This window comes from Podarcis tiliguerta, assembly GCF_965153285.1.
Source record: "Podarcis tiliguerta genome assembly, chromosome: 1".
NCBI classification, from domain to species: Eukaryota; Metazoa; Chordata; class Lepidosauria; order Squamata; family Lacertidae; genus Podarcis; species Podarcis tiliguerta.
The window spans coordinates 49,299,477-49,319,389 of NC_139534.1; positions in this window are offsets into that span (position 1 = coordinate 49,299,477).

Here is a 19,913-nt window from a genome sequence, read left to right on the forward strand (position 1 = left end):
GCTAAGGCTGAATTAGGGCATGGAAAAATTGCCAGGAACGTCCCATCGCTGCCTGGATTGGCCCCAGTGAAATGAATAGAATCTGGGCAAGAGAATCATATTGCACAGGAAAACTTCCTCTGTTGGGCAGAGTTACCAACAGCGTTCAGAAGAGTGGACTTTGACATCAAGGAAAATGGAAATAAAAGCTGCCATGGAGTCTCAGAGGGCCGAAAATTCTGGGAACTACTCAAGTCCCAGTCCTCGCTCATCTCGAAGTATCAACTTCAATGATTAATTCGTAGTGCAACCATTTCACAGCTTCCATTAAGCTTTTATATTTAACAGGAAATCCTCAAGGAGGAAACAAACCTCTCAGCAAGAATTTAAAGCCAAAATCTACAAAATAAAGTCAGTTATAATACACCCCTTTATCCTGTCTCTCAGGAGTGCTTTCATTTGCTGCCTTTTCAGGCAAATTTGAAGCCCACAATCCCCCAGTCCCATCTGGACCAGTTCTGTCACTTAACTCCATTAACATTTCTCTTTTTCCAGGGCTTTTGCTTTGATGGGAAGAACCCCCCTAAAACCTTCAGTTTTCACAGAATCACAGAAATCTGAGGCAACTCTTTGACATGTCACTCTTTTGTTCCTAGAATGGTGCCTGTCCATATCTTTTACTCTGCTCTCACTTTACTCCGCTTCCTCCCAAATTGTGCTGTTCTTCACACATTTAAAGCACATAACTCCCCCCCAAAAAAATCCTGGGAACTGTAGTGTACCCCTTCCAGAGCTATAGTTCCCAACACACTTAACAAACTACGGCACCCAGAATTCTTTGGGGGTGCCATGTGCTTTAAAAGGTAAAGGGACCCCTGACCATTAGGTCCAGCCGTGACCCACTCTGAGGTTGTGGTGCTCATCTCGCTTTATTAGCCGAGGGAGCCGGCGTACAGTCATGTGGCCAGCATGACTAAGCCGCTTCTGGCGAACCAGAGCAGTGCGCGGAAACGCCGTTTACCTTCCCACTGGAGCGGTACCTATTCATCTACTTGCACTTTGACGTGCTTTTGAACTGCTAGGTTGGCAGGAGCAGGGACCGAGCAATGGGAGCTCACCTCGTCACGGGTATTCGAACCGCCGACCTTCTGATCGGCAAGTCCTAGAGGTGGTCCAAAAAAACATTTTGCCTCTTGCCCATCCCAACAGCAGACAGGACTGTCAGTTGAATCTTAGTTCTGCACGAGTGAAGAGACAGTATCCTGCACCACACCAGGAGGCAGCAAGCTAGCTTAGCATGCTGCACACACAGCACTGTCCTTCGACAGAGTGGCATGGCCAGGGGGCTCAGGAGGAATGTCCACTACTGCTCCCACTCAACTTGTGTACCTCACATCCGTTGCCTGAGACTGCTGAGTCCCCGTACTAGCCTTGATCCTAACAAGGTATGGACTATATGTCTTTTGTACCTGGCTCTTGTTGATAGATCTTGAGGTTCTATTAACAAACCAACAAAGCATGGAATCTGCCCACACCCTAAGTATATGACCAGACCTTCAAATTAACAAAAGTGAACACTCATTCCCGCTTCCACAGTCTGCAACAGATTGCTGGTGTGTCTAGGGAGGCACCTTCCCTTAACAGCAGGTCATGAAGTCCATTTATAAACCAACTCTTCATACAGGATTCAGTCATAGCTTGCCAATGAACATAGCCTGGTGGGTTTTTTTGCCAGCTTCAGATCTCTCTAGAAGGTTTTGCTTCGATTAAACCCTCCATAGGACGGGAATGGACAGGAAAAGCTCCATCAAACAGCTTTCTCAGTGTGCACGAATAAAGATACATTATAAAGGCTCCCTTTCCTGACTTCTCCTAGCTTGCCATTTCTTCCTGCATTTTAGAAGGACCAGGCTTCCTTAATAGCAATTTTGAAGGACTAACTAGACATGGTATTCGTTTTCATTTAATGGGAGCCACGAGGAGGTCACTGTGCCCACAGCACATGGAGAGGAAAAGGGTTAAACCTCCCATCCCATCTCCTATTAAAAACTTTTTGTGGTTTCTAATTACGCATTGAGCAAAGTGGTGGGGAATCTTTTTTTAGACCAAGGGCCATATTCTCAAATGGGAAAGCTTGGGGGGGGGGCACGTGAGCATGATGAGCATGGCCAGAGGCAAAAGTACACAGAGCTATGGCTATGACTCTTACCTTTGTGCAGCCAGGCCAAAGCCAGAACTTTCTACACACAGACACACACCCAGTGTATTCCCCACCACCTCTCCGTTCGCTATCCAAGAAGCAATATCCCTGTTTAAGGACTCACTCCAAAGCAGAGCCAGCAAGGGGTATAGCCTAAAGAAAGACCAAAGAGTTGAACAGAGAGGCCTTGAGGGCAACCTTCCTGTCCTCCTTGCCCCAGGCCTGAGGTTCCCCAAGCATCACATCTACTTTGGCCCAAAGTGATCATCATGGAGGAGAGGCCTATGGATGACTCTTAGTCACAATGGCTATGCTCTGCCTACACAGCTGGAGACAGCAATGCTGGAAACCGCAGGAACAGGGAAAGAGCTCTTTCACTCAAATCTGCTCACTGATTTCCCACAGGCAACTGTCCAGCCACTATGAGAACGGGAAGCTAGACCAGATGGGGTCACTGGCCCAATCCAGCAGGTGCTTCTTATGTTCTTTTGTTGTGATAACCGACTGCAGGGACCATAAACTGCACTAGGAAGCTGCAGGTGATCTTTTTTGTCACTCGCCTTTTGAAATATTGTCTGGATAAGTCCACTCAATTCACAAAGACTCAGAAATCACAGTTTGCTTGGTACTCAGTGATCTAAGATGTATAATTTAGATGTGAGTGACCAGTCACTTGTGATACTTCCTTAAATAAGCAAGCTTTATTAAATGACCACTCCAGAAGTGTACACATCCTAGGAACATGACTAAAGTTCCAGATCCTGCTTAGAACAGGATGATAACAGGTCTCACCCACATCGTCAATTTAAAGCACACAGATTCTCTCAAAAGAATAGTTTACCCTGGTAGTTTACCCCTCAAAGAGCTAAATTTCTCAGTGCCTGGGATTCTTTGGGGAAAGCATAGTGGTTTAAATTAATGGATGTGGCCATGGAAGACCACTAGGTCAGCAGTAAGGAGACAATGCAGCACCATCTGCTGGCTGGAGGCGCTACATGGCTAATCACTGCAGCAATCATTGTGGCATGTTTTGCAGCCCTCAGCCTCTTTATAATGATCTGTTCTTCAAGTGACTTCAAATTAAGACCACCCGTTCAAGACCAATGCAACATAACAATGGAACCCATACCCCCTGAATTTAACCACAAGGCTATTAAGGTAATAGGCATTAGTGTAAGATCTTTCCCTGAGGAGCATTTATTTCATTTTGTGGTTAACAGTTTCATACTGTATTACAGCCTGCCCTTGTCATGCCAGCAGCCTGCCTCCTTCCAAGCTGACAAATTTAACTCTGCCTTCTATGGTTTCCTGCTCTTTTCTGCCATTAATAAGGAAATTCTGGACAGCTTTCTGTTCTTTTCCTCCCTATATCCTGGGGGGAAACTGATGTTTTTAAGTGAAGGGGCAATTTGATCTAGGGAGAAAAGGGCAGAGTAAACAGTTAGGCAAAATACCAGAGGACAAAGGAAATCGCATCCCCTTAATGACAAAATGCTGCACTTTAATTAGGAAAATGCCTCGCAAGTACCTCAGGATTGCTTATGGCTCTGGAGGTAGTTTAGCTTTCTGTCTCCTGTTGCTTCCATTAGCCCTGCTGATTTGAGAGACAAGGCGAGAGGAAGAGGGAGAACTACTCCCTGCTCCACCAGAATTACAAAAAAGGAGCCACCGCCACTGGCAGAATGTGGCTGAGAGTCATTGATAGACCTATTCTCCACGAAGCGGTCTAATCCTTTTTCAAATTGTGGAAGCGCTTCCTTGAGGAGGCGGAGGGAAACTATCTGAACCTCCACTGCACAATACATGGGCAATAGATGCACTTCGTTCCTCTTCCATAACCCTTTTCTGGTATCATTCACCTGCAATTACAATCAGGCAGGAGCGAGAGGCCATTCTTCCAAGCTCCACCCTCTCCAACCTGCCTTTCCCATATCAGAGTGGGAAGAGCTGAAGGCCTGCTGTTCACAGGTGGGCTCCCCATATGGTTAAGAATCCTGATCGTGTGATAAATCACAGCACTCTCACTCTGTTCCTTTCAAATATACCCAAGGACTCCTGTACAGGGCTGAGTTCTGGGGTGGAGGGAATGATTCTGGAGTTTCAAGCAGAAGCTGGCTGCCAATGGCTCTTACATTGTCACTACCCACTCACCCTGGAGAGGTTTAGCACTTAAAAATAGTAATAATACAGCAAAGATGTATGGATAAACTCATTAAAGTTATATAGACATTTTTTCAAAAATGAAGGGGGACAGGTCACCTGCAGCAGCACATGGGAAGGTGTGTCAAGTGCTTGATTTGCTGGTCTGGATGAGGGTGGTCATGTGACCTACTTTACAAAGAACAATCCTCTAAGGACATAATAAGAGCCTCCCGGATCAGGCCAATGGCCCATCTAGTCAAGCATCCTGGTCTCACAGTGGCCAACCAGATGCCTGAGGGAAATCCAGAAGAAGGACCTGACTGCAACACCACTTTCTCTCCCTACCTGTGATTCCCAGCAACTGGTATTCAGAGCCATACTGCTTCCAACAATGGAGGTAAAACATAGCTATTTCCCCCCATAAATTTGTATCATCCTCTTTTAAAGCCATTTAAGCTGCTGACCTATCACTGCCTGTTGCACAGTGTGAAGAGTGCTTTCTTTTGGAGTCTTCCAAAATTCAGCTTCATTGGATCTCTCAAAGTTCTGTATAATGAGAAAGGGAGAGCAGAGTCTCCCTATCAGCTGTCTCCAAACCATGAATAATTGTACAGATTTTTGTCATGTCAACTCTCACTTGGCTTTTCTCTAAACTAAAAAAGTTTCAAACTCTGCAAACCTTTCCTCATAGAAGAGACACTCCATCCCCTTAATCATTGGGTTGCCCATTTCCAAACCGTTTCCAATTCCACGATATCCTTTTTGAAATGAGACAACCGGGACTGTACACGGTACTCAAAGTGCAGTTGCACTATTAATTTGTACAATATCTGAACGTGTCCTCTGTTTGAGGGCTGTCCAGTCCAAGTCTGATTTAAAGATAAGGAACCCTAAGAAAGGAGGGCAAGCAGGAGGCCTAAAGTTGTCTGTCAACAGCTAACAGCACTGGTCAACAGGCTGAGGAGATACACAAGTCATCTGATGTGTTTCCCGCTTTGGAGGGCTGTGTTATCTTTCTATTTAAATTATAGCAAATATATGTAAATTTGTGTCTATATCTGTACATTGGTATATGCAAAATTGTGACCTCTCTTTCTTTTGGCAATGCACACTACACCTGTCATTTCAGTTGTGAAGTCAGAAGGAAGCCAGGCCCACACCGCAGCTTGAGAACTTGCTTTGAGCTCTGTTTTCATCCTCCATCTTCACCCACAGTGTCCCATGGATCCATTACATTGTTAACCCAATGCTCAAAGCAAACGCTCAAGCTGTGGTGTGAGCCTGGCTTCCTCCCGACTCAGGGCAAAATCTCTGGCGCTGAGCATTTGTAATAAATACAAGACAAGCAAGAGCGAACTATTCTAACCATGAGGCAACAGTGCCACCTTAAGATGCTTCACCTCAAAGACAGCTGTATTTTTAACAGGACAAAAATAGCCAATTTTGCCATTTTCCTGGTTCGCTTGAACCAATGTGGATTTTATAGCAGCTCTGGGGGCTGTTTGACTAGTAAAAGAAATGAATGCAGACAATCTCCTTATTGTTTTGCAAGGGAGCGAAGCCTAAGCAGAGGTTGTTTTGTTTCTCATGCTGCAGCTGAAGATGGTTGGGACTGCTCAGAGAGATCAAAATTTTATGGCAAGAACCTGTCCATTGTAAGAGGGAGGAAGAGGATGGGTCTAACTGTGTGCCCCAAAGTAAATAAAGGGATACCTGGCTGAAAGGGAACTGAAAATATACACTTTAACCAAATAATGTGGATTGCTCCAGACAGCACACAAGGACATTTAAGGCTGTGGGAGATGTGGCTCCCCAATGAACAAGCAAGACTTTGGAGGAAGACGATGGAGCAAGTCAGCTGAACAAGTAGGTGGGGCCCCCAATGCAGCAGGGTTGGCTTCACACATTCTGAAAGAAGTGAAGTAATAAAGGTAAAGGTACCCCTGACCATTAGGTTCAGTCATGGACAACTCTGGGGTTGCACGCACATCTCGCTCTAAAGGCCAAGGGAGCCGGCGTTTGTCCACAGACAGCTGGTCATGTGGCCAGCATGACTAAGCCGCTTCTGGCAAAAAAGAGCAGTGCACGGAAATGCCATTTACCTTCCTGCTGGAGTGGTTCCTATTTATCTACTTGCACTTTGACGTGCTTTCAAACTGCTAGGTTGGCAGGAGCTGGGACCGAGCAACGGGAGCTAACTCCATCGCGGGGATTCGAACCTCTGACCTTCTGATTGGCAAGCCCTAGGCTCTGTGGTTTTAGACCACAGTGCCATCCACGTCCCCACCAAGTGAAGTAATGCACATTACCATTTAGAGGCCTTCCTCATCCCACCCAACCTCACCTCCATCCAGTTTAGACCATTACCTACTGAGTCGAAAATGCCCTGATTACATCACTAAGTAACAGGAGTCAAAATACAAACTTCTGAGAACCATTTGTCTGTGTTTTCCCCTGACTATGAGTTGGGAGCATTTCATTCTTTCAGAGATTGGTGCCAGTTTATTTTCCTTAACATCCTGCCCTCTCTCATAAAATGTTCTCATCTGTAAAATTGTATTCTTTTCAGGAAAAGAGACCATTTTCTGCTCAGCTTGGGGGTCTTCTCTAACGTTCACCTGGAATTATCACCCATGGCATTTTAACATTTCAATTCAACACATGTAATGTGCTGCTTTTCTGTGTGCGGGTCGGGTTATCCTCAGAAAGGATATTGTATGGCTAGAAAAAGTACAAATAAACCGCAACCAACAACAATCAGTTTGCAACCTCACTGACTTAGAAAATCATGGGAGTTTTGTGCTATGATTTCCCACCATTTCCATGATCATACCATGTGACCAAATACACAGCGTTATTCTGACATACAGTTCCTGTCCTCCATTTTCAATGAATCATGGGAAGGGGAAAATGCACGCACAGAAAGGGTAGCAAAATGTCCAATTAAATCCACTGTTGTTTCACACCACACCTACTAGTGTGAATGAAATTAACACAACATTGCGGTATATTGATTTAAAAAGCCACTGTTCCATAATGCAACAGGCAGTGCAGCATGAAAAGAACATTAAAAACTAGGGCAGAAGTGCTCACGTTATAACCAGGAAAACTAATGCAAGAATCCCATGTGAATGCACCCATTCTGTAGCCTTCTAGAGAAATCTCATTATTTATAAAAGCTCTAATATGTGCTCCCTTAAATATCTTTTTGGCCACCTATAATATTCTCAATTAAGATAATCTCATATTATTAAATATTAAGATGTGCATGTTCGCTCATCTTTGAATGTTCAAAGAGTTGTACCCAGAAATAGTCTGAATTTTGTGAGGTGTTTCCTTTAACATTTCCTAGGTGGCTCTCAAAACAGATCTTACATTTTACACCAGTCATGAGATTTTAATATTTTATTTGGAAAGCACATATTGGCTTGTGTGTGTGTGTGTGTGTGTGTGTGTCCCTTGGCAATGTTATCCGTGACATTTACCCACTCTCGGCAGTTAACATTACTGCGCTATTGTATTATCTCCCATTTAAATGCAGGGAATACTAGAAATGCCACACCAAAAGCGTATACTAAAATGGGTAGTGAATGTCAAGCTAAGCATCACTCAAATAGCTTTCGGGTGAATTTTGCAGAGGGTGAGATTCAAGAAGCTTGCTTTTATAAAATGGCAGTAGCCATGAGATTTCTAAAATGAGAAAGGGTACTTGAGAGGTGCATAATCTCACTCACGCAAGTCTGCTACCTTTCTCTTCCTTATCAAAGAAGCAAAAGAGAGAACTGTCTCTCACAGGGTTGGTTGTTTTTTTAACTAGCAAGCAGCTTAGAAATACCTTTTAATGGGCAGAGAGAAGTTAAACACCCCCTCACTGCCACTTCTCCTTTAAAAAAAAAAAAAGACACCCCTCTTGAAACAGCTTTGAGGTGAGGGTTACTTGCATTCATTTCATATGTAACATACAGTTCCACTCCAGAGATAACCCCTAATCATTTATACGTGCCAGACTTACATCCATGCCTATCAAGTTTTCATTACCAAAACCTTAACAACCACAACTACAGCTAGCCCTTCACCCTAAGGTCCCAGGTTGGGTTGCAAGCATTTAAAATTCAACATTAAAAACAGTTTAGAACAACTTATCAGCACAAAAATAGGATGGCAACCATATGTCAGAGTGCTCTGATGGTGTTTCCTGCTTGTTCAGGGGGTTGGACTCGATGGCCCTTGTGGTCTCTTCCAACTCTATGATTCTATGATTCTATGGGTCCTAACAATATACATTTCAGGTGTCAAAGGTCAAGGGGGAAAGAGATAGGATAGCAACTTCCCCTTACCCGTGACCAGAAGGAGGAGTTATCTGATGGTTTATATAGCTTGATGTACGGAAGCCTGCCAAACTGCTGCACTTGTAGAGCATTTCATAGAATCGGATAGGAAATGACAGTGCAAGAAGACAGCAAGCTCCCTTGCGTTGGTGTTGGCACTAGATCCCAGATCCCATGCAAAGTAGGAGGCAACCAGCTGTGCTGCTATGACAATGATTTCGTTTCCCCCTTCTTGCCGCAGCAATGCTATGCATGAGTTGTACACAGAGTGGCAGAGGTTAATTAATGGAGAGGAGGTACATCATTTCCAAATCCCTTTGTTATTCTTAACCGGGATGGTGTGGACCCAGTGCATTGAACCATTCCTGGATCAAAACAGCCATGTCTCCAGAAAATTAGTGGTGATAAGGGGTGGTGTGCTATCATGCACAAGACATGTGCAAATGTGGCACATTATTCACACAAATCTCAATTTCTCCTTCTCTCTCCCTCTCTCCCTCCACCTCCCCATCTATCTATAGCAGCTGATTGCAAATTAAAAAATGCTCATTTTTTCAGGCCCCAATCCTCACTGCAAATTTTATTCAGATAAAGACATAGGTGGCCTTTTCTCCCCATCCCTTGCAGGTAGATGATCAGCCTATTGAGGTTAGTGCCACTTATATGCAGAAGCATTAAGACAAAGAGCGATTCTCTTAATGAATGTATGCTTCCTTGATAGGATTTAATTGGCACCTAGCAGGAGATCTGCACTTGCCAAGGAGGTAGAAAGTTCAAGGGAGAAGGAAAGCAGCAGAGAGTCATTACAAATTTAACCAGCTGTGTTAAAGCCTGAAAGCTTAGAATTAAAAGCTTTTAAAAAGCTCCAGTCTGTCAGACTCATAGAGTCATCAAAATTTAAAGGCGGAATGACTCAAACATGGATGTTAACCAGGTCTTTAGCTAGAATAACAGTAAAAGAAAGTAAACGGGTTGGGAAGAGAGAGAGCGCACATAAATCCTGATAGGGATGTGTTATTGATAATACTGTTTATCCCTGCAACTATTTCAAGGGCCCTAGCCCCCTTAGAACAGGAATCAATGTCTCCTGACTAGGGATGGAGGAGAAACTTGGTTCAGCACACATTTAAAACTGAATCTATCAGATTTGCACTTTCTGAAACAGACTGCACACCAAAACATAGCTACCTATTGAAATTTGTGTTTATCCAAATTTTGCAATGCAAAATTTTCATGCACACTTCCCCTAATATGCACATTTTATGTGGAATTTTCCAATTTTCCTGTAACAAAATGCCTTTTTCCTGTAACAAAATGCCTTTTTCTACATCCAAAATGCATTTTGGACATTATTTCACTAATAGTTGCATTAAGAGTAGCATTTTTATACACATTTTGGGGGTAGAAGATTGCATTGCAAAAAATTGGAGAAGTGCAAATTTCAAAGGAGAGCTGTGTTTTTGGTATGTGCATTGGTTTGGAAAGTGCCAGTTTGGTAGTTTCTCATTAAATTGCAAACTGAACAAAGTTCTCCCCAACCCCACCCCTAGTAAAGATTCAGCAAGCTTTGCATCCACATAACGTGCAAATGCAGCCAAATAGACAAGAAATCTACCCTGTTGCCACACTAGCCCTGGTACATTTTTCTTCTATTTCCCTGAAGCAATGGGAAGCTGTTAACTTTTACAGTACTATTATTTATGACAAGTGAAGTGTGCCATAAATGCAGGGATGGAATGAGGCTGTTCAGCTGGAGTAAGATGCTCTTCAGATGGCTTCTCGGGGGAGAGTGAAATGTTTTTGCACCGCTAATTGCCTCATAAATTGGTTTTATTCTCGTGGCTGAGGCTAACCTCCCCATTTAAAGTTCATAAAAGGACTCAATGTGCTAGTTGTTTTGGTCTCAGCAGTAGTAGAAGCTAGCTGTTGGACAGGCGGGCTGGTGTAGCAGCTTCAAGGTTAGGGGACAATGAGCAGGATGAAGGTTGTGCTAACATTTGCTCTGATCCAGGTCTTGAAGAGGTGATAAAATCTAAACAGAAATCTCTTAAGGACATCCATAGTTCAAATCCCATCTGAAGAAGAAGAAGAGAAGTAGAAGAGTTTGGATTTGATATCCCGCTTTATCACTACCCAAAGGAGTCTCAAAGCAGCTAACATTCTCCTTTCCCTTCCTCCCCCACAACAAACACTCTGTGAGGTGAGTGGGGCTGAGAGACTTCAAAGAAGTGTGTCTGGCCCTAGCAGCTGCATGTGGAGGAGTGGAGATGCGAACCTGGTTCACCAGATTACGAATCTACCGTTCTTAACCACTACACCACACTGAGCCACAAACCCATTAGATGGCCTATTCTCAACTCCCGATCTGTAAAATAGGGCTCTACTTTACAGAGCTGTTATAAGGATTAATGAAATAATGTACAAGAAGTGCTCTGAACACTTGAAATGTCCTATAATTTTCATTATTTTCCATTATTGTATTTTAGCCTTGTGAGCCACCTAGGGGCAATGTTGGCTGAAAGGCATAGAAATGAACCGTAGCATAATTTGTCTAACAACTGCATTTGTGAAACAGAACAAATTGCAGTTCTGAAATGTAGAATCCGGAGCATTTCACTATTTTATATTTCTAGGCTTGCTGTGGAACCTTGAAGTCAAAGTTCAAGAATCTTGATGGACACACCCACTGTACCGCATGCTATGCCGAGATGTGAACGAGAAAGGTCTTCCACTCCAGAGCTTGAAATCTCAGTGTGGCCTGCTTCGCTTCACGGTGTTATCACTAGCATAATTGCTGGTGCTGTTTTACAGCTATGGCTAGTGAAGAAAATCCAGTAAATATCTCCCCATAGATTATCCTCACCAGCCTTTGGATTTAAAATAAATGTTCAGTTGCAATAGTACAGAGATTTATTGCAAAATGAGACCTGAGCAGGCAGATAGAACAAGAGTGTTCCACTGGGCTGCATGTAAGTTCCACTAGTACAAGCTCAGGACCACAATACCTCAAGGACCGCCTCTTTCCATATGAACCTACCCAGACCCTGAGATCAACTGCTGAGGCTCTCCTTGATGTGCCTCTTCCTTGAGAGGTCCGGAGGGTGGCAACACAAGAACGGGCCTTCTCTGCAGCGGCTCCCCATCTGTGGAATGCTCTCCCCAGAGAAGTTCGCCTGGTGCCTTCATTATACAGCTTTAGGCGTCAGGCAAAAACATTCCTTTTTAACTAGGCCTTTGGCTGCTCTAATCAACATCCTATACCCTTTAAAATGTGGCTCTTTTGGGGGGGGGTGTTATTGGATTATTGTTCTTATTGTTGTTTTATATATTATGACCTTTTTGGTGAACCGCCCTGAGACCTCTGAGTATAGGGCGGTATATCAAATCAATAAATAAAGAATAAATACAGGGATGGGGACCTTTGACCCTCCAGATATTGCTGGACTATAGCTCCCATTGTCCCTGATGCTGGCCATGCTGGCTGGGGTTGATGGGAGTCGGAGTCTACAATATCTGGAGAGCAACAGGTTCCCTATCCTTGGACTAGTGTAATGGCAGTTGAACTCACTGCCACGCATCAGAAGTCTACGTGTATGCAAACTGAAGTGGCTTCAGGATTACTTTTAAGACAGAGCACAATTAGTTGCTGCAACCTTGAGCTCATCTGCACATCTCTGCCCATTCATATGCCATGAAATGATACCCTTGTGATGCATGGGTTATGAAGGTCTGCTTTCAGGCAGCACCACCGCTGCTTCTCTTTAATTTGGGCAGGTATTTATTTTTTTTATGATCCTGACTTAACATATATTGTCTCAAGCCTGTGACAATCCCAGCGCTCTCTAGAACACATTTTGAAAACTACTGCTCTCTAGACAATAAAATTTGCATTTGCAATACAGACATAGTAAAAGCAAACGGCACTTTTTTAAAAAAAAAAAACTTTTTTAAAACCCACACCCTTAGCTGTATTTAATTTTATCTAAATTGCATCCCATATTTTTACTAGATTCTTGAAACTCTTTAGCGCTAACATCAAGCTTTTGAATGGGAAGGGAGCTGTAACTACTTATTTTTTGTGGGGGAGGGTAGCTCAAATGCCTTGCCCATGGACTTTAGGGGGTACAATCATATCCTCTGATTGAATCCCAATTAATTTCATTCTGGTGGCTGGCTGGGCTTAATTAAATAAAAATGTGAAGCAAGTTTAAGTAAGGGCAATTAAATGGAAATGCAGTGTGGCTGGATATGAATGCTGATTAACCTAATAACAGACAGCAATGCAGTTTTATGGGAGCTAAATGGTTTGTTTAATGGATAGAATGGCTTATAGTATATAATATACAAAGTCCTTAACAATAAACATTTAATTAGCAACCCCTCTTCCGTTTTTCTTCAATGTGCAGAGCAAAGCGGTTAATAAAAAAGTCACTGGATTGGAGTTATTTATGTCTTGGTAAAAACTAATCTCCAAACTGCACTGGTAGTAGCAAATAGAAAATGCCTATTTATCTGAGACTCTGTGGAGGGCTTGAAAAGGCTTGTACTTTATCGCATCGTATTTCACATTCTCCACGGGCAGCATGCATGGGAGTCCTCTCGTTTCCTACTCACAGCAACACTTGTAGATAGGTCAGACTGAGACTTGCTCACGTCCATCTAAGCATGTTGGAACTCAAACAAGCTTACCAAGGCAGAAAAAGCCATCGCCTCCAGCACTGAAGGTTTCCCCCTTGAACGTTCAGCCAGAGGAAGCATGCTATTCAGGCCCAGATTAAAGCAAGTGGAGGCCCTGGACTAGGGGACCTGAGGAGGCCCAAACTTAATAGACTCTGATCACGAGAAACAAAACCCCATTCTTTTCTTTAGCTACTTGAGGAAAGTAGAACATAGCTTAAATTTTAGCATTGATAAAACATTCACATACAACATTCATAGGGGAATCGTAACTATGTTATGCCATTACACTATATACAAAGTTAGAACGGTTTCTTTTGAGCTCTTTTGGATGCAAACTTATCAATTATATCATAGTCTATCATTTTCTATGCAGAGAATGCTTATTGACTGTAAATCATTCTTTATCCTTTTCAGTCTAGAAAATGATATTTTGCCAACATGGTTTGCAACCATTAAAAACAGTAACAATCTGAAAATTGTTTCCACATTTGAAAAAGTTGTCTGAATTTTGTACTGGAATATTACTTGATACATATCTTGGCAGCTGAAATTTTTTGTTTCAGGGTAAGCTTGTTTGACATATAGATGAAGGAGTTCCTTGACTAGACCAGAGGTTCCCAAACTTATTTGGCCTACTGCCCCTTTTCAGGAAAAAAATATTACTCTGTGCCCCCCCCCCCCGGAAATCTATCTTCTTTAACCAAATAGAAATACGCAGTGACAAATTTGTGTTCTTCTATTTATCTGTATTTCTATCTACATCCTACAGCATCGTAAAGAAACTTGTTGTAAATAATTCATTGAAGTTTAAAATTATAAAATATTTATTAAAATCAACCATAGTAACATTCACATTACACACAGAAAATTAAGATAATGGAGGATAATATTGAAATAAAAATTGTGAATAACATTAAAAATAGCCCTAATGAGAAGGATGAACCTGGTGCACGGCTATCAATTTCAGCTTTATTTTTGTCAGCAGCATTCTTAAATCACTGTGATTAGCTATTTGCAGTCAGTTTCTTTTTAATAGTTAACAGATTTGTGACCACGCTGAACCCACATTCCATTAAATATGATGAAGGAATTGACCAAACAGGCAGGCAAGTTGCAATCCATTTCTTTGGCCTGGGTGAAGCTGAACCAGGGAAGGCGTTGCCAGACCTAGCAGTAAGTGTCATTACACAACAGGTGAAACATGTAGGGGGGAGTTTCAAAAATTTCTTCTCTACTCTTCTCTTCTTTCTTTATGCTTCCACCACCCCCTTATTTTTATTCACTGTCCCCCAATTGCACCCAAGGCTACCATCGCCCCCTGGATCATTCCAGCAACCCCCAGGGGGCAATATTGCCTGCTTTGGGAAACACTGGACTAGATTAAGGTCAACATCCTTTGGATACTCTTGTATCGACCTAGTGACGCCATTGTGAATCTCTTCCTTGGTTGCTCGCAGGTTCACCAAAAAATGAAAAATTGCAGTTATGTTACTCTTCTGTCTAAGTTGGCTTCAGGACCATCCATGACAGGGATAAATGGATTTATCATAAAGTTACCTCGTGGAGAAAGTTCATGGAGGGGAGACATGAATATTAGCTGTGCTTTAGTGAGCAGTCCAACCACCTTACTGGCTTGGTGTATTCCGGCTAATCACAAACCAGCTAGCTTCATAGCCTTGCCACAGAGATGGGTAGTCCTTTATTAGCAGAAGCAGTCCAAGGCAAAGAGCCTGATCTTTTAAGTGCCAGCAGCAAGTTAATGAATCATAGGTTCTTACTAAGCAGCTGCCCCAGTCTGATTTATTTATAGCCTTGCAAATTGAAGAGAACACAGGACAGACTGATTGCCAATCACACTTGGGAGTTCATTTGGGCTGCTAATGAAGAGGAAAGGGACATGGTGGCTCAGTAGATGCTGTGATCTATTTGGCTTCAGGCACAAGTCAAAAGCTGTCAGCCCCATATCTGCAGCATCATTAATTTATGGTCCTACTGAGTGTCTTGCTTTGGCTGCTGCCAAGGACACTCTGTGCGGAGAAGGTATCGGCATCATAAGGAGGGTGCAGAGGTTGATTGATTGAGCAAACATTCAATATTACTTTGAGACTTTTATTGCATTTAAACATAAGTTAAACTTAGTTATAGCACACCCCAAGTTGCAGAGAGATGGAAGTTAGTTACACCCTGAGTGTATTGTTTAGAGTTTAATGAAGAGCAGCATGTGGAGCTTCTCATTGGAAAATCCCAAAATTCATCATCATCCTAGACCACAAATCTCTCAGCGAGAGTCCATTGCAGGAGGTGGTAAGTAGATCACCTATGTAATTCTTATTATAGATTTGCTGGAAGCTGGTTAATCCAAAATCAAGGCCAATTCACACGATGCCTGGTGTGCACTGAAATATGGATTGAATGTGGCACTTAAGGTCAAATGTCAGTCTCCAGATCAATTGCTTTGCCACCCTGGTTAGCTCTAGCGCTGATGCACTCAATTCACATCTTGGCATGACTCCTACTAACGTTTTGCTTTAGTTCTGTGCTTGCTTTATTCAAGGCTATAATTTGTAACAGGTCTGTGTTGCATAAACACACCAATTTCTGGCTTTTATTCATAGCTTTTCTGAAAGGTTATGGGTGATGTGGTGCTTGGCAGCATGCCTTGAGAAAACATTCCTGATCGAGCCACCATGAAGTCATGTTAGCAGGTTGCAGGACCAGTCTAGCAAGTGTGCATTGAAATAATGGGACGCTTAAAATATATATATTCCAAGTGTAAGGCATCAGGATTTTGGAAGCAAGCAAACAGAAAGTGTACGTGCATTTGTGAATCTCAAAACAAAATCAGCAGATAATTTCAGTCTCAAATAAAAGTAAATGTCATTGTTTCTTAGCTCTGTGAACTGGAATAATCTTCTCGTACTAAAGGGAAGGAGGAGACTGGCCCACTTCATCAAGGGCTTTCTGTGTGAATCCAGAACTGCATACCTCACTCAGCTTCCATGACTATGTTCTCCCCAATCCACTCCACTGTTATTTCTTATTATACCCCAACCTAATACAATTTACATTAAAATAAAACCATCAGTAACTAAATAACAGTAGCACAGAACAGCAATACAAGAGAGGAGAAGATGTCTTCTCGACCAAAGGCCTTAGTAAAGAGTTGTCTTGACCAATTGTCAAGAGCATATCATGATGGCACAAGACATAGCAGAGGGGCAATCGTTCTACAATCTTGTGGCCACCACACAAGTCTTTTCACACACTGCCACCCCTTGACCAACAGAACCTCCCCTGCTGACCTTAATACTCAGGCATGTTGATGTAGAAGAAAGCTTGCTTTCAGATATTTGAGGCCTAAGTCATTTGCATGTTTTATATGTGGGTGTTCATGCCTTAAACTGAGCTTGGTAGTAAATTGTATGCAAAACCACTGCAGATCTTTCAACCTTCTTATTCAGACAGGCCTTTGAAAACGGTGCATTTGACTTGGGAGAAAACTTGAGAGAAAAGCAGGGAATACATATATTAAAGAAATAATTACCATTTCCAAACTATCCTAAAGGGCAACCCCACTTAGAGCAGTAGTCCACCCCAGAAGTTAATAGCTAGTGCGGCCAACTTTCTGACAGTGCTGTTCGACAGTGGAACCAACTCCCTCGAGAGGTTGTGGACTCCCCCCCCCCCCAAGAGGCTTTTAAGCAGAGTTTGAAAGGCCATTTGTCATGGATGCTTTGGCTGAGATTCCTGCATTGCAAGGAGTTGGGCCAGATGATCATCAGGGTCCCTTCCAAGTCTACAATTCTATGATACTTTGATTCTATGAAATCCATAGATCTGTGATCTTGCAAAGGTTGACAACAACAGTACTTCGTGCACAGGTATAAAGATATGTGTGTAAGAGACAATGCAAAAACAACAGTACACAAGGAAGCAGGATGACACAAAATTATATTTCTGAACATACGGGATAAATAAATCCATAATTCCATTAAGTACATGTCACTAAAAGTAGGAGTCACAGTTCTCAGTACACCAGAATCTTTTTTTCTTTTCTTTTTGCAGAACAAAAGGAAATGCCACCCCAAATATCAGGTGTTCTGTGAGTTACAGGATCAAAGTGGCTGAAATTTTTTTTTTAGAAAGCAATTTTTTTTAAGAAAGCAAGTACAGAGAGTCAAACTCATTGAGTTAGAGGGGTGTTGGAAAGCAGGGATACGATCCAGAAAGCCTCAAATATGAATATTCTGTCTGGCTGCAGGCAACAGAATTACATAGGCAGAAGAGGTCAAAATATAATTGCAATTTCCCATGCATTTGTATTTTCTAACAATACAGAATCCCCAGCTTTATTGGGTGTCCCCACAGCAAAAATAAATAGGGGTGACATGGAGGATCGAAGTATGACATGTTAAAAGCCTATCAACTTTTTCAGGACAGAGTTTGTATACCTTATACCATAGCAAAGGGAAGAAGGAAGAGTTTGATTTACTGCTCAGGGAAACTCATTAAGCAGGGAGACATTCAGGCCAAGAAAGATTACCTAAACCTTATCACCTTGTCTCTGGTTTGACCAGCTCTAGCTAATATAGCATCACCCCATTCACTTCCACCCAAAATCCACTCTCTAAATGCCACATTTAATATATCATTCTCTCCCTAGGAAGCCACTCTGATCGTTGGTACCTCCATGCATTCCAACACCTGACAATGGGAGTTTTACTTTTTATCTTATTTTAACCATGTGTATATGGTTCAGAATGGCCTGGCCATTCATATGCTACAAAGGCCATGAAGAAGCCATGTACCAGTTGGAATGCTCTTATTCACAGCCTCCCTATATCGATATTGGAAAAGCTAGACTCCAGTTAGCAAAGATGCAGCCATGGCTTCCAACTGAGACCTATCACAAGTATTATGTTTTTCTTTCAAGTGAGCAGAAGCAAATAACTCATGTCCCAACCCTAGGATGTAGCTTTCCAGAGGGAAAATCCTCCTTTTTCCAACCTGGTAGCTTCAAAACATTATTGAAAAGCTGGTGTTTTCTAGAGCACCGAGGGGAACTGTGAGAATCCACTTTCTGATGCTCAACATTAAAGAGCTCTTGCAATCCTAAAACACTGAGGCTGTACTCTGCCCAGCAGAGCTTGAGGGCAAGTGAGGAATGGAGTGATGAGTCATTATTCCCTAAACTGCTCACCTGCAGCAGATGGGGGGCTTATTTAAACATGGAAATTGGCTACGTTCGGTGCTCAACTCTTCTTGACTATGAACAGCGCTCTTAAACCACAACTGAACTCTTGGGCTTGTATAAAGGCTGGAATCCCTAATCCTACAGCAGTCATTTTTAGTTACCTTTTGCCAGTAGCACAATATGCTCACAAACTATTGATCAGTGAAGGGTGGTTCTCAAAAAAATCCTATATTGAAGTCACTAGGGAGTTTGCAGTGATATTTGACCAAGGAGCCCAACAAGAGTAATTTTCCAATTTGTTCCAAGACTAAAGTTGGTTCATATGCTCAGCAGAGAAGATTACATTTTCCTGGAGTCATTATGAGAAGCTAAAGGTAAAGGTAAAGGTACCCCTGCCCGTAAGGGCCAGTCTTGACAGACACTAGGGTTGTGTGCCCATCTCACTCAAGAGGCCAGGGGCCAGCGCTGTCCGAAGACACTTCCGGGTCACGTGGCCAGCGTGACATCGCTGCTCTGGCGAGCCAGCGCAGCACACGGAACGCCATTTACCTTCCCGCTAGTAAGCGGTCCCTATTTATCTACTTGCACCCGGGAGTGCTTTCGAACTGCTAGGTTGGCAGGCGCTGGGACCGAACAACGGGAGCGCACCCTGTCGTGGGGAGTCGAACCGCTGACCTTTCGATCGGCAAGCCCTAGGCGCTGAGGCTTTTACCCACAGCGCCACCCGCGTATGAGAAGCTATTTATCTTTAAATAGGCAGTTGTCACAAGCCACCATGATTTTTTCTGAATACATGGTGCTTCTAATGCTCTTTCAGAATCTTTAGAGTTATACCACTGGCTAAATGACTCACCTTTTACCAAATTTTCCTATGGTATATCTACAACCTGGCCCTTGTTGTGAGAGTCTGAAGTCTGAATGATATGGAATCATGCCGTGCCAAGAGGGCCTTGTTTCAGGGAGGTGTCAGGTGACTGTTGAGAACCTGAAGAACTTTCGGCTTCTTCAGGATGCAACAAGGCCCAAGCATAGAAGGTGCTTTGTAGAAGGTGCTTGATGCTGCAATCCTATACATATTTTCCTGGAGAATAAGTCTAACTGAAATTAATGTAGCTTACTTCAGAGCAGGTGCGTATCAGATTACACCAAGCTTTAAATACGCTTACCAAAATGATGCCACCATGCCCAAAATGCACATTAATTTAATTGTAAGTGTGAAGATTGCAATGAACACATTTGAGCAAGGGATGCTGTCAATTCTCCTTTCCCCTGGAAGCACCCTTTTTACCCCTTCAGGCAATTATCACAATAATGGTCAAAAGAAATATACAACTATATCACTTATTTTCCTAACTTCACTTTCTCATCCATCAGGACATACCAAAAACCC